We start from the raw sequence: 11,703 nt of genomic DNA, 5'->3' as shown, positions 1-11,703 counted from the left end.
ACAAACTTAATCCTTTTTTGTGGTTTTTATAGCACAACCAGCCATTGTCACACTTAAAATGTTACCTATCTACATGACCAAGAAGGTAGCAACACATGGTTTTGCTTTTCACCAGCAAAACATAATCTACCACTGAAAAATCAAATCTTCATTTAAAGGTCTCTAACTTTTGGCACATATGAGAAGACTTAAATATGAGTTGATATCAGAACTAATATGTCCATTCTGGTGTCAACCACAGTGGAAAGGAAGAAACTTATCATCTTACATGAATTCAAATTAGCTTCATCCATAAATTTAAGGCCACATATCAACATGGACAACAGGCATCAACACATGGTTTTGTCCAATCCAGTGGTTAGTGGCAAAAACTTCAGATCCAACTCAAATCTTGTTTTTAGCCTCTTGTATAAATAATACCCCTTCCATGAGCCTTTTCATCAACAACCACAAGTATTATCTACTCATCTATCAAAGGTCTCTAGATTTCTACTTTACTTTCTTGTGTTCCAATCTTCCGGAGAAAAGAACGATGCTTAGTGCTAAGAAACTCATCAAGATAGCAAGGAAATGGCAAAAGTTTGCAGCCATGCAAAAGAAAAGGATTTCACTTCCAAGAAATGATGATGTACATCTTCATCCTTTATAGTCGGAAAAGGCCAGTTTGTAGTTTATACAACTGATCAAAGGCGCTTTGTGATTCCATTGGCTTATCTGGAAAATGAGGTTATCTTGCAACTTTTAAACATGTCTGAGGAAGAGTTCGGGCTGCCAAGTGGAGGCCCTATTACATTACCATGTGATTCAGCTTTCCTGGACTACATCGTTTCGCTAATCAAGAAAGGTGCAGCTGCTGGAGATATTCACAAAGCATTGCTCCTCTCGGTTACTTCATGTTGTTGTTCAACTTCTTCTGTACACCAAGAATGGGGAAACCAGCAGCTTCTTGTTTATTGAGTTATGATCATTATCTTTAGTAAATGATAGATCAAACGCAGATGAAAAGTAGGCAATTGAAAGTTTGTAAATACAATAGATTTTTATCTGAATTTAAGCAGATTTAGATTTATAGCTTCCAATTTGGTCTGGCACAATTTACAAGAAACACTTATTTTTTATCCGAATAGTCAACTTTGTCGATCAAAACTTTCAAATAAACGAATAATGTCCACCCAAGTCTTGCTGACAAGAAAATTAAATCAAAAGAAAATGAAGTGTTTTAGTATAAGTGTTCCCTTCTAACTGTTGGATTATATATGGCAGCGAAAGCAATTACAGTATCATATTCACGTGTAAATTAAACAATTAGCACATACGGAGATTATTCGAGTTACCTCTTGAAGCGTGAACAAAATAAATTAGTCTCAGTCTCCAATTCTAGAGTTGCAAGGCTGATGTCACGACCCGAATTTCCCACCCTCGGGAGTCGTGATAGCGCCTACTAATGTGAGCTAGGCAAGCTAATCCTTTAAACTAATTACTCCATTATCCAATTAATTCTTTTTAACAGATATAAAGCGATAATGTATAAACAACGGAATATTTAATTAAGTGGAAGAAAAACAATAAAATATCTGATTTTGTAGCTATTACAATTACTTAAGCCTTAATCACCCAAAACCTGGTGTCATAGTGTCACAAACGGTCTAAGACTGCTAAATACAAGGTCCGAGAATAAAAGACACACAGTTTTTGAAGCAAAAAGATGAAACAGGAAATAAAAGATAGAGGAGATGTCAGGGCCTGCGGACGCCTGCAGGTCTACCTTGGATCTCCGCGTGGACTGAAGGTAGCCTCCAAACTACGGTCCAAGAGCTGATCCGGGATCTGCACATAGTGCAGAGTGTAGTATCAGCACAACCGACCCCATGTGCTGGTAAGTGCCTAGCCTAACCTCGGTGAAGTAGTGACGAGGCTAGGACCAGACTACCAAATAAACCTATGCAGTTATATAATATACAGCGGAAAGTAAAGCAAGAATAGACAAGTAAAGATAGGAGGGGGAAAACATGCTTCGGGGAATTACAGGTAAAACATAATATCAAGAGAACTATACAGGAATCAAATCCAACCACTAACAAGAATAAGGAAAACAAAGGCAGATTTCACTTTCTTTTCACATCTCGTTGGAGGCGTGCAACCCGATCGCATGTCATTTATCTCGTGGTAAGCATACCACCCATTCCCATTTCATTATATCTTGTGGTAGGTGTACCATCCGCTCCCATTTCATTATATCTTGTGGTAGGCGTACCACCCGCTCTCATTTTATTATATCTTGTGGTAGGCGTACCACCCCAAGGCGAAACACTAGGCCTAATGAAACCTTTTTCAAGCAAGTCTTGCAACTGCTCTTTCAACTCTTTCAACTCAGGCGGGGCCATACGATACGGCGAGATAGAAATGGGCTGAGTGCCCGGAGCCAAATCAATGCAAAAGTCAATATCCCTGTCGGGTGGCATACCCGGTAGGTCTGAAGGAAATACCTCAGGAAATTCATGAACAATGGGCATAGAATCAATAGAAGGAACCTCAGCACTAGAATCGCGAACATATGCCAAATAGGTCAAACACCCCTTCTCGACCATACGACGAGCCTTCACATAAGAGATAACACTACGGGTAGAATGACTAGGAGTCCCTCTCCACTTTAAACGAGGTAAACCCGGTAAGGCTAAGGTCACAATCTTGGCATGACAGTCCAAGATAGCGTGGTAAGGTGATAACCAGTCCATCCGTAATATGACATCAAAATCGACCATGTTCAAAAGAAGCAAATCTACACGAGTCTCAAGACCTCCAACCATAACTATACATGAACGATGGACTCGAACTACCATAATAGAATCTCCCATCGGTGTAGATACATAAACAGGATCACTTAAAGAATCACTAGGCATGACCAGATATGGTGCAAAATAAGAGGACACATACGAGGACGTAGACCCTGGATCAAATAACACTGAAGCATCTCTATCACAAACCAGAACCGTACCTGTATTAACTGCATCGGAAGCCTCAGACTCGGGCCTGGCTAGAAGAACATAACATCGGGGCTGGGCCCCACCACACTGAACTACATCTCTAGGACAACCTGCTGCTGGCTGGCCTCCACCTCTAGCGGCCTGAGCTCCACTTCTAATACCTCTACCTCCACCTCTAGCACCTCTACCCCTACCTCTAGTTGGCTGGGTGGGCTGTGGAACAACTAGTGCCTGAACCATGGCACGAGAACCCTGATGCTGAGAGCTACTCGGTGCTCGAGGGCAATACCTAGCAATGTGCCTCGTGTCGCCACAAGTAAAACAAGCCCTCGACTGCTGGGGCTGACGACCCTGGAAACTCTGAAGTGGTGGTGCACTGATAGGAGCTGGTAGTGCATTGTAGGACTGCTGATCAGAATACTGCATCTGAGAACCACAGCCACCTGAAGCGCTGTGAGAAACCTGAAGCACTGACTGAAAAGGCCTGGAAGGATGGCCCCTACCATATGAATCCCTACCTCCAAACGAGATACCACTGAATCTACTTAAAGGACGGGGCCTCTTGTCCAACCCATGATCACCTCCCTATGATAGAACCATCTCAACTCTCCGGGCCACATTGGCCGCCTCCTGGAAAGATATCTCACTCCCAGTCTCCCTAGCCATATGAAGACGAATTGGCTGAATAAGTCCATCAATGAACCTCATCACTCTCTCTCTCGGTGGGAAGTATGAAAAGAACATGACGAGCAAGGTCGATGAATCTGGTCTCATGCTGGGTAACAGTCATAGAACCCTGCTAGAGACGCTCAAACTGCCTCCGATAGTCCTCTCTCTTAGTGATGGGGAGAAACTTCTCCAGAAATAGCTGAGTAAACTGCTCCTAAATCAAAGCTGGTGATCCAGCTAGACTAGCCAAACAGAAATCCCTCCACCAAGTCTTGGCGGATGCAGACAAGCAAAAAGTGGCAAAATTGACCTCATTGGTCTCAACTATCCCCATGTTCCTGAAAACCTCGTGACAACTGTCTAGATAATCTTGGGGATCCTCAGTAGATGCACCACTAAAAGTAGTAGTGAAGAGTTTGGTGAACCTATCCAGCCTCCACAAAGCATCAGCAGACATAGCTGCTCCATCACCAGTCTGAGCTACCATACCCGGCTGAACTGCTCCAACTGGTTGAACCACTGGAGTCTGAATATGGGGAGCTACCTGCTCTGGAGTGCGAGTAGCAGGAGTCTGGGCTCCTCCTCCAGCCTGAGAGACGGCTGGTGCTATAGGAAGCAAGCCTTCCCGGGTGACACTCTCCATAAGGCCCACTAGATGGACCAAAGCATCCTGGAGTACGGGGGTAGTAATAAACCCCTCTAGGACCTGAGTTGGGCCCATTGGAATTGCCAGGGCTGAGCTGGTGCTGCTGCTCTGGGCTGAGCTCTGCCCCTACCTCACCCTCTAGCACAGCCTCGACCTCGCCCTCTGCCCCTCGTGGGAGTTTCTACTGGGGGCTCGGGCTGTTGGTCAGTGAATGAGGAAGCACATGTTCTCGCCATCCGCGAAAGAACATAGTAGAAATTCAATTAGCTGTGAGAAACCAAATCGTACGACAGGAAAGAATAAATGTGATGTTTTCGTAACTCTGTAGACTCTGGGGATAAATACAGACATCTCTGTACCGATTATAGACACCTGATTTTTGATCCTCCCCGAGAATTTTCACATTTTTAGCGTGAATATGTGAAATTGGGTCTAATATAGCTATTTTAACTATTTTACTTTATTTCGTCGCAAAAGAAAAATTACAAAAATATATATATATGAATTTTAGTTTATGTATTTATCATAAACTTGAAAAAATACAAAAAAACTGTACCTTAATTTTGTACTTTACATAATTTCGAAAATTACCAAAAAAATATAGTTCTATTAATATTTTGTAGTCATTTTAATTTTGAAAAATGCAAAAATATTACTTTATATTTTATCTTTATATAAAAAACCGAAAATTACAAAAATAATTTTATTAATGTTTCATAGCTATTTTAATCTTGAAAAAATATTCAAAAAGATATAGTTTTGTCTTAAATATTAGTCTTTTGGTAGTTATTTTGCTTATATATGAGTAGTTGAGCAACGCCGTGTTCTTAATCTCGGGTTCGGGAAAAAGAATAATATTCGGGTTCAAACTACCCGTTTGTTAGGCCTAATTTTCGGGCCTAGCCTATAATAATCCGAGTCCACCACACATGGGGGACAAGCGTGGGGAACACGGACGGAACACCATACACGGGGAACCCCACCGCGCATGGGGGACACAAACCTTGGACCCCTAAACACGTGGGGTCCATTTTCTTGGCAAGAGCTACAAATGCACGGGCAAACATAGGGAAAGGGGGGTTTTTGAAAAAACAGGTTTTGAAAAAACGGTTCATCTCCTTCTTCAGGAAGAAGGAACAAAGAAAGCCTAACAAAAAACCCCTACTATCCAAAACTACCATCCGCAACCCCCCCCCTCGTCGGAGCTCCAGCTCCAGTCCGTCACCTTCCCCATCGTGACCCACCTCCACCCAGCAAAACTCATAACCATCCTCACTCCTCCTCCTCCTAGCTCCCTCCATCGTCACCACAACCAGCCCCAACTCCACCACCCGTCACTGCCCGTCGACCACTGACCAAACAGCCCCTCGCATCCCCAGCAGTCATCTACCACCATCGCTGCCCGCTACCAGTTGTACCAGCATGATCGCCACCACCCGTCACTGTCCATCGACCCTACGTCCAAACACCATAACCATCATCATCACCTGCTTCGTTGTTCAGCCCCGTCGACCCTACTGCTGCTCGTCGTTCGGGCAGCAGCTGTTGCTGCGCTGCTGGGTTGCCGAGCAGTTGTCGCTGCACTTCTTCGCCTTCGTTGCCAACGACCCCTTTCGCTTCGTATTCACGTACCAGTTGCTGCATCAAAAAAAAATAGTAGTAACCAACCCCTCGGGTCGTTGACAGTCTTGGTCCGATCTTTCTGTTTTCCGGTGAGGTCGCTTTGCTCGTCGAGGTCCGATACGTCAAGGTCGTTGTCCGAGATGTCAAGGTCCGCCTACGGTTCGTCGCGTTTCAAGGATAACGCTGCCTCGCGGTTAGTTGTTTTTTTTTCAGATTTGTTTGGCATTTTTCCTCGTTTCCTTCAGTAGATTTTTAGTTGTTCCCTGCTCATATGTATATGGTTATTCACTTGTTTTGTTTTATATGAGCATATGGTTGAGATTCTGGCAAAAGATGCATAATTATGCCTAGTTTTCTTTTTTCTGTTTTGTTTAAGTTTTTGTTTCTAGTACTTGTATTATTAGGGAACATTGAAGTTAGGTTGTAGATTTATTTTTACGTGATTTTGCTCAATAGACATAGTCTAGTGACATGCTCTTAGGAGTTGCGTAAATATGGGCTTAAACCGTTGGTAGGAGTAATCCTTTGAAATCAGAATCCGAAGTGTGTCATTTTAGCAAATTCTATGTCCATCGCAAAAGTAGAAAATCGCAGTTGTCTTAAGTTTGCCCTTAAATAATAAAAATGAGACGAGCCTCGACAAACAAAAAAAATGCACAAGCTACGGGGCCCTCTAAACGTATCTATTAAAACACTTAGAATTCGGGATAGGCCGTTTAGCGAAATTCCACGGCCTTTCCCAAAATAATGATTCGCTAGTCACTTTAGGCGCGTATTTAATAATGCTATCTCCTTAAACTCGGGTGCACATTTATGTAACCCAAATCCAAATCTCAACGAAGTCGAAATGTGTCTCTAATCACGGGTACATTGATTGTGACGTGGTCGGAGATGCATTTCCATGACGTTGCAAATTCCGTTTAAAAAATAAGAATGAGATGAGCCTCACCGAATAAAAATACAAATTGTGGGGCCCTCAGTAAATACTTGTTTTAAAATTACTTAGAATTCAGGAGGGTCGTCTAGCGAATTTCACGGCCTTCCCAAAATAATAACGCGATAGTCTCTTTAGGCGCATGTTTAATAGTTTACTTTCTTAAGCTTGGGTGTGCATTTCATGCGACCCAAATCCAAATCCCAAAACATCAAATAAAATATGTTCCGGATTGGGGGGTGCATTTCATGTGACGCAGTCCAAAGACATGTTTTAAGCGATGTTCACATTCTTTAAAATAATAATAATAAAGTGGTAAAAAGTTAAAATTGGCACATTGGTTCATAATTGTATTAAAATCAGATAAATAAGCCGAATATGACAGTTGAGCGACCGTGCTAGAACCACGGAACTCGGGAATGCCTAACACCTTCTCCCGGGTTAACAGAATTCCTTATCCGGATTTCTGGTACGCAGACTGTAATATGGAGTCATTCTTTTCCTCGATTCGGGATTAAAATTGGTGACTTGGGACACCCTAAAACTCCCAAGTGGCGACTCTGAAATAAACAAACCAATCCCGTTTCGATTGTCCTTTAATTGGAAAAAACTCCCTACGCCCTCGCAGTGGCGGAAAAAGGAGGTGTGACAGCTCTAGCGACTCTACTAGGGATTAAAAACCCAGAACCACTAGTTTAGGGTTAGAAATTCGAGCTTAGATAAATTGTTATATTTGGTTTTATCTGATTTTGTTACATCTTTGGGCTCAATGTGCTAAATGATGTTTTTACTGCTTTGATATTATTTGAACTGTATATAAACTGTGCCGAAACCCATCTTCTCTCTGAGTCTTCTTAATCATGAAGAAGGGCGTACTTCGTACGACTTCTTTTCTGTATAGTGTCAAATCCCAATTTAGAACGAGTTTCGGAGAAGTTGCTAAGCCGGTGAAGCTTCTGTATTCCCGGTACGCTGCCCCCCTCGGCTCGAGCTGTCCGCTCGGGTAAGCCAGGTCTACAACAAACACCCAGGTTCTGAACCTAGAATAACTCAACTTCATGCCGGATCCCTAGTAGGAACGCCTATTTGCATCATGTGCATTTGACTTAGGGGACTCAACACAGGGGGTTGGGTCCGTCCCTGAAAATAATAGACCATTTTTGGCATCCTATGTGCTACCTGTTGTATTTATTCAAGGGTGAATGGGTCATTTGACGGACCAATGATAGTTGAGGACAAATGGCACTCCTTATCATGTTGATCACGTTAAATAAGAAAGTTGCACGATTTTTTAGATACGCATGCTATTATGTTAATTAAGCACATAGGGAACATTGTGGAATTCAAGAAGCCTTGGTATTCCACATGTCCCCCACGCTTCATTTTTTGGGAAAAGTACATGGGGAACATTTGTGGAATCCAAGAAGTCTTGGAATCCCCTATGTCCCCCCATGCTTCATTTTTGGGAAAAGCACATAGGGACCATTTGTGTAATCCAAGAAGTCTTGGAATTCCCTATGTCCCCCATGCTTCATTTTTGGAAAAGCACATGGGGAACATTTGTGGAATCCAAGAAGTCTTGGAATTCCCTATGTCCCCCATGCCACATTTTTTAAAATAATAACAAAATAATAATAAATAAAAAGATCATTGAAAAATTCAAAAAGATTTTGTATGTTGTCATCATTTTCCACAAATTAGAAAATCCTGAAAAAGAGGAGAAAATAACAGTGTAGAGATATAACAACTTATTTTTAGGAAAAAAAAAACAATGTCCAAGTAGTGTCGAAACTCTACCGAAATTTCAAAACAAAAAGAAAAAAAGAAGGAATGTTTTATGTTTTTGTTAGTTTGTTTGTTTGTTATGAATGGAAAATAATAGTTTGTTTGATTGTTGTAAAAAATAGAAAAAGGAAAATGGTCTTCTCAAAAAATAGTTTATTTTCCCGAAATACGCGGGTTTGATTCTCACCGGATGTGAGATACGTAGGCAACCCTCATCGGGTCCAACCCCACCTTTTGCTAAAATAGCCAAAAAAAACATTTCAAAATTTCAATTCTGTCATAAAAAGGGCGGGTGATGCTGTTTTGTCATGAATAGCCGAATGTTCCCGAAAGGGACGTCGGAAGGCTGACTTTGCATAAACAGCCACCTTTGGGGTCATTTTTTAAGATTTGGTCCAATTGACCCACACAGCCTTAAAAATCTTCGTCCCCGAGACGTTGAAAGGCCGTGCTTGCAATATTGAGTTTTCTAAAATGAAAAATGATAAAAGAGTCATAAAGAAGTCGGGTGACGTTGTTTTATCAAGACACAGCCGAATGTTCCCGAAAGGGACGCCGGAAGGCTGACTTTGCATAAACAGCTACCTTTTGGGTCATGTTTAGGATTTTTGGTCCAGTTGACCCACACAGCCTTAAAAAATCTTCGTCCCCGAGGCGCTGAAGGGCCGGGTTTGCAACACTAGGTTTTTATTGTAATTTGAAAAAAAAAGAGTCAACGGTTAGGTAAATACCGTTTGGATTTTTGGTCAAAATAAGCCGAGCCAGCTTCGGCCGCGTTTTAAACCGTTCTTGCCGAAATAGCCTTAGAGTATCTTTCAATTGTCGAAAGGCTATTTTCGTAAAAGAATGGACAAGTGTGTAAAGTGTCATTTTTTAAGATTTGGTCTAGTTGACCCACACAGCCTTAAAAATCTTCGTCCCCGAGACGTTGAAAGGTCGTGCTTGCAATATTGAGTTTTCTAAATTGAAAAATGATAAAAGAGTCATAAAGAAGTCGGGTGACGCTGTTTTATCAAGACACAGCCGAATGTTCCCGAAAGGGACGCCGGAAGGCTGACTTTGCATAAACAGCCACCTTTTGGGTCATGTTTAGGATTTTTGGTCTAGTTGACCCACACAGTCTTAAAAAATCTTCGTCTCCGAGGCGCTGAAGGGCCGGGTTTGCAACACTAGGTTTTTATTGTAATTTGAAAAAAAAAGAGTCAACGGTCAGGTAAATACCGTTTGGATTTTTGGTCAAAATAAGCCGAGTCAGCTTCGGCCGCGTTTTAAACCGTTCTTGCCGAAATAGCCTTAGAGTATCTTTCAATTGTCGAAAGGCTATTTTCGTAAAAGAATGGACAAGTGTGTAAAGTGTCATAAAATAATCCTCCCCGGCCTCAAAATTCATGTGAAATTTGGAAGGGGCTACATTTGCAAAAATAACCGTTTGGTTGCATTTGTCAAACGGGAAAAAAAAACTGGCCGTTTGTAAATCTTTTGATTAGAATATGTGGGTTGTTTGATTTTGGAGTTTGTAGGTCATCTTCAAACCTTTGAAACCCAGTTTATTTTAATATGAAAAATTGAGAAAAAAAATATTTATTATTGTTTATCTTTTATTGGTCCGAACTACGCAAGGTCTGATTCATGCGGGGTCATGATACGTAGGCAATCTCCATAAGATTCGACCGCGACAAAAAAAATGGAAAAAGAAAAGAAAAATGAAAAAAAGCAAAATGAAAAAAGCAAAAAAGAAAATGAAAAAAAGGGAGAAAGGAAAAAGAAAAAAAAAGAAAAAAGAAAAAATCGAAAAAAAAAAAGATAGAGAAATGAAAAAAAGATGTTGTTAATAATGAGGACCGACTGAGTCCATTCTAACCTGTTGGTTTTGCAAAGAAAGTTAAGGTGGTTGGTTTGTGGTAAGCCGGACAATGACACCCAGAATCTTTTACCTGCATATCATGATACACACTTTGCGGGGATCAGGCCTGATAACAGAAGCGCTCGAATCCTATTGGGACTTGTGGACTAAGGTTGATGACATTGAAATTGGCAATGGGCTGGACAATACTGATGCGAAGCTCGGTGGCTGAGATGCTAGTTTTGATAAAGTGGGAGGACGCTCCGTTCCTTGGTTAGCAAGAGAGAAGCTTCTTGGTGGCTTATTTGGTTGTCATTTCTGTTGTTTGGATTATTAGGATTGTAATTCGGATATTGTTTGTGTCAATATCTTTCTTTTTATCTTTCAGTTTTGTCATAGCGGTTGGTTTAAGTTTTGTCCAGGTTGTTTAGGATTTTATTCCGGTTTGTTTTGTTTTTTTAACCATTTGTTCAGTACAATGCAAAAATTCAGTCTTTGATTATTCCCAGTCATCTTTTTGTTTAGTCATTTTATCATTTTTGTTCAGTACCGATTCTAGTGACATGACATGCGCACACAGTTTGGGCCTAATCTTAAAAGTTAATCATAAAACCCTAGGAAGGTGATCAGAGCATTTAAAGGAAATAAGAACGGTTTGAGATTATTTGGAGCCCGAGTCATGTGGAACTAGGGCAAGTAAAACACAAATAAAACCGTTAAAAGCAAGATTCGCCAAATTGGCATGAGGGTCATTCATGATAATGAGAGTGTCGCCCAACGGTGTTTTAGAAATGACAAAGGGAAAAGCAAATGTTTAACATAATTGTCAAGTCCAGCACCATCGGAAGAGACTATAAATCTATTGTTTAATTGTGTTGTTTGCACTTGGCATGTTTTGAATATTGGAATGACGAAGGCATTTTGTTCTGCTACCTAAACACTTTATCCTTCGTTACCCCTTTTGAGCCTTATTTATCTTCTTTCATACCCCTCGTTCAGAATCAGTAGCAACGAAAAAAAAAACGAAAAAAAAAAGAGAAAAAGAGAAAAGAAAATAAAAATGATAACAAAGAAAAAAAAAAGTCAAATGAAAAAGAGGAATTGGGAACTACGTTTGACCTGATTCCTCAAAGAGGATACGTAGGCGCTTCACGGCTCGGTCATAGTTTTGAAAAAAAATCAATCAATTAAGATATCCCCAAGCAAGAAACTGGGGCAG

General features: G+C 41.1%; 1 pseudogene; it reads left to right on the top strand.

The window, feature by feature from the left end:
- Positions 1-532: 532 nt before the first annotated feature.
- On the top strand, positions 533-957 carry LOC104232987 (auxin-responsive protein SAUR68-like; annotated as a pseudogene).
- The last annotated feature ends 10,746 nt before the right edge of the window (positions 958-11,703 follow it).

Source organism: Nicotiana sylvestris, chromosome 11, assembly GCF_000393655.2.
Source record: "Nicotiana sylvestris chromosome 11, ASM39365v2, whole genome shotgun sequence".
NCBI lineage: Eukaryota > Viridiplantae > Streptophyta > Magnoliopsida > Solanales > Solanaceae > Nicotiana > Nicotiana sylvestris.
This window is presented reverse-complemented; position numbering and strand designations above follow the sequence as displayed.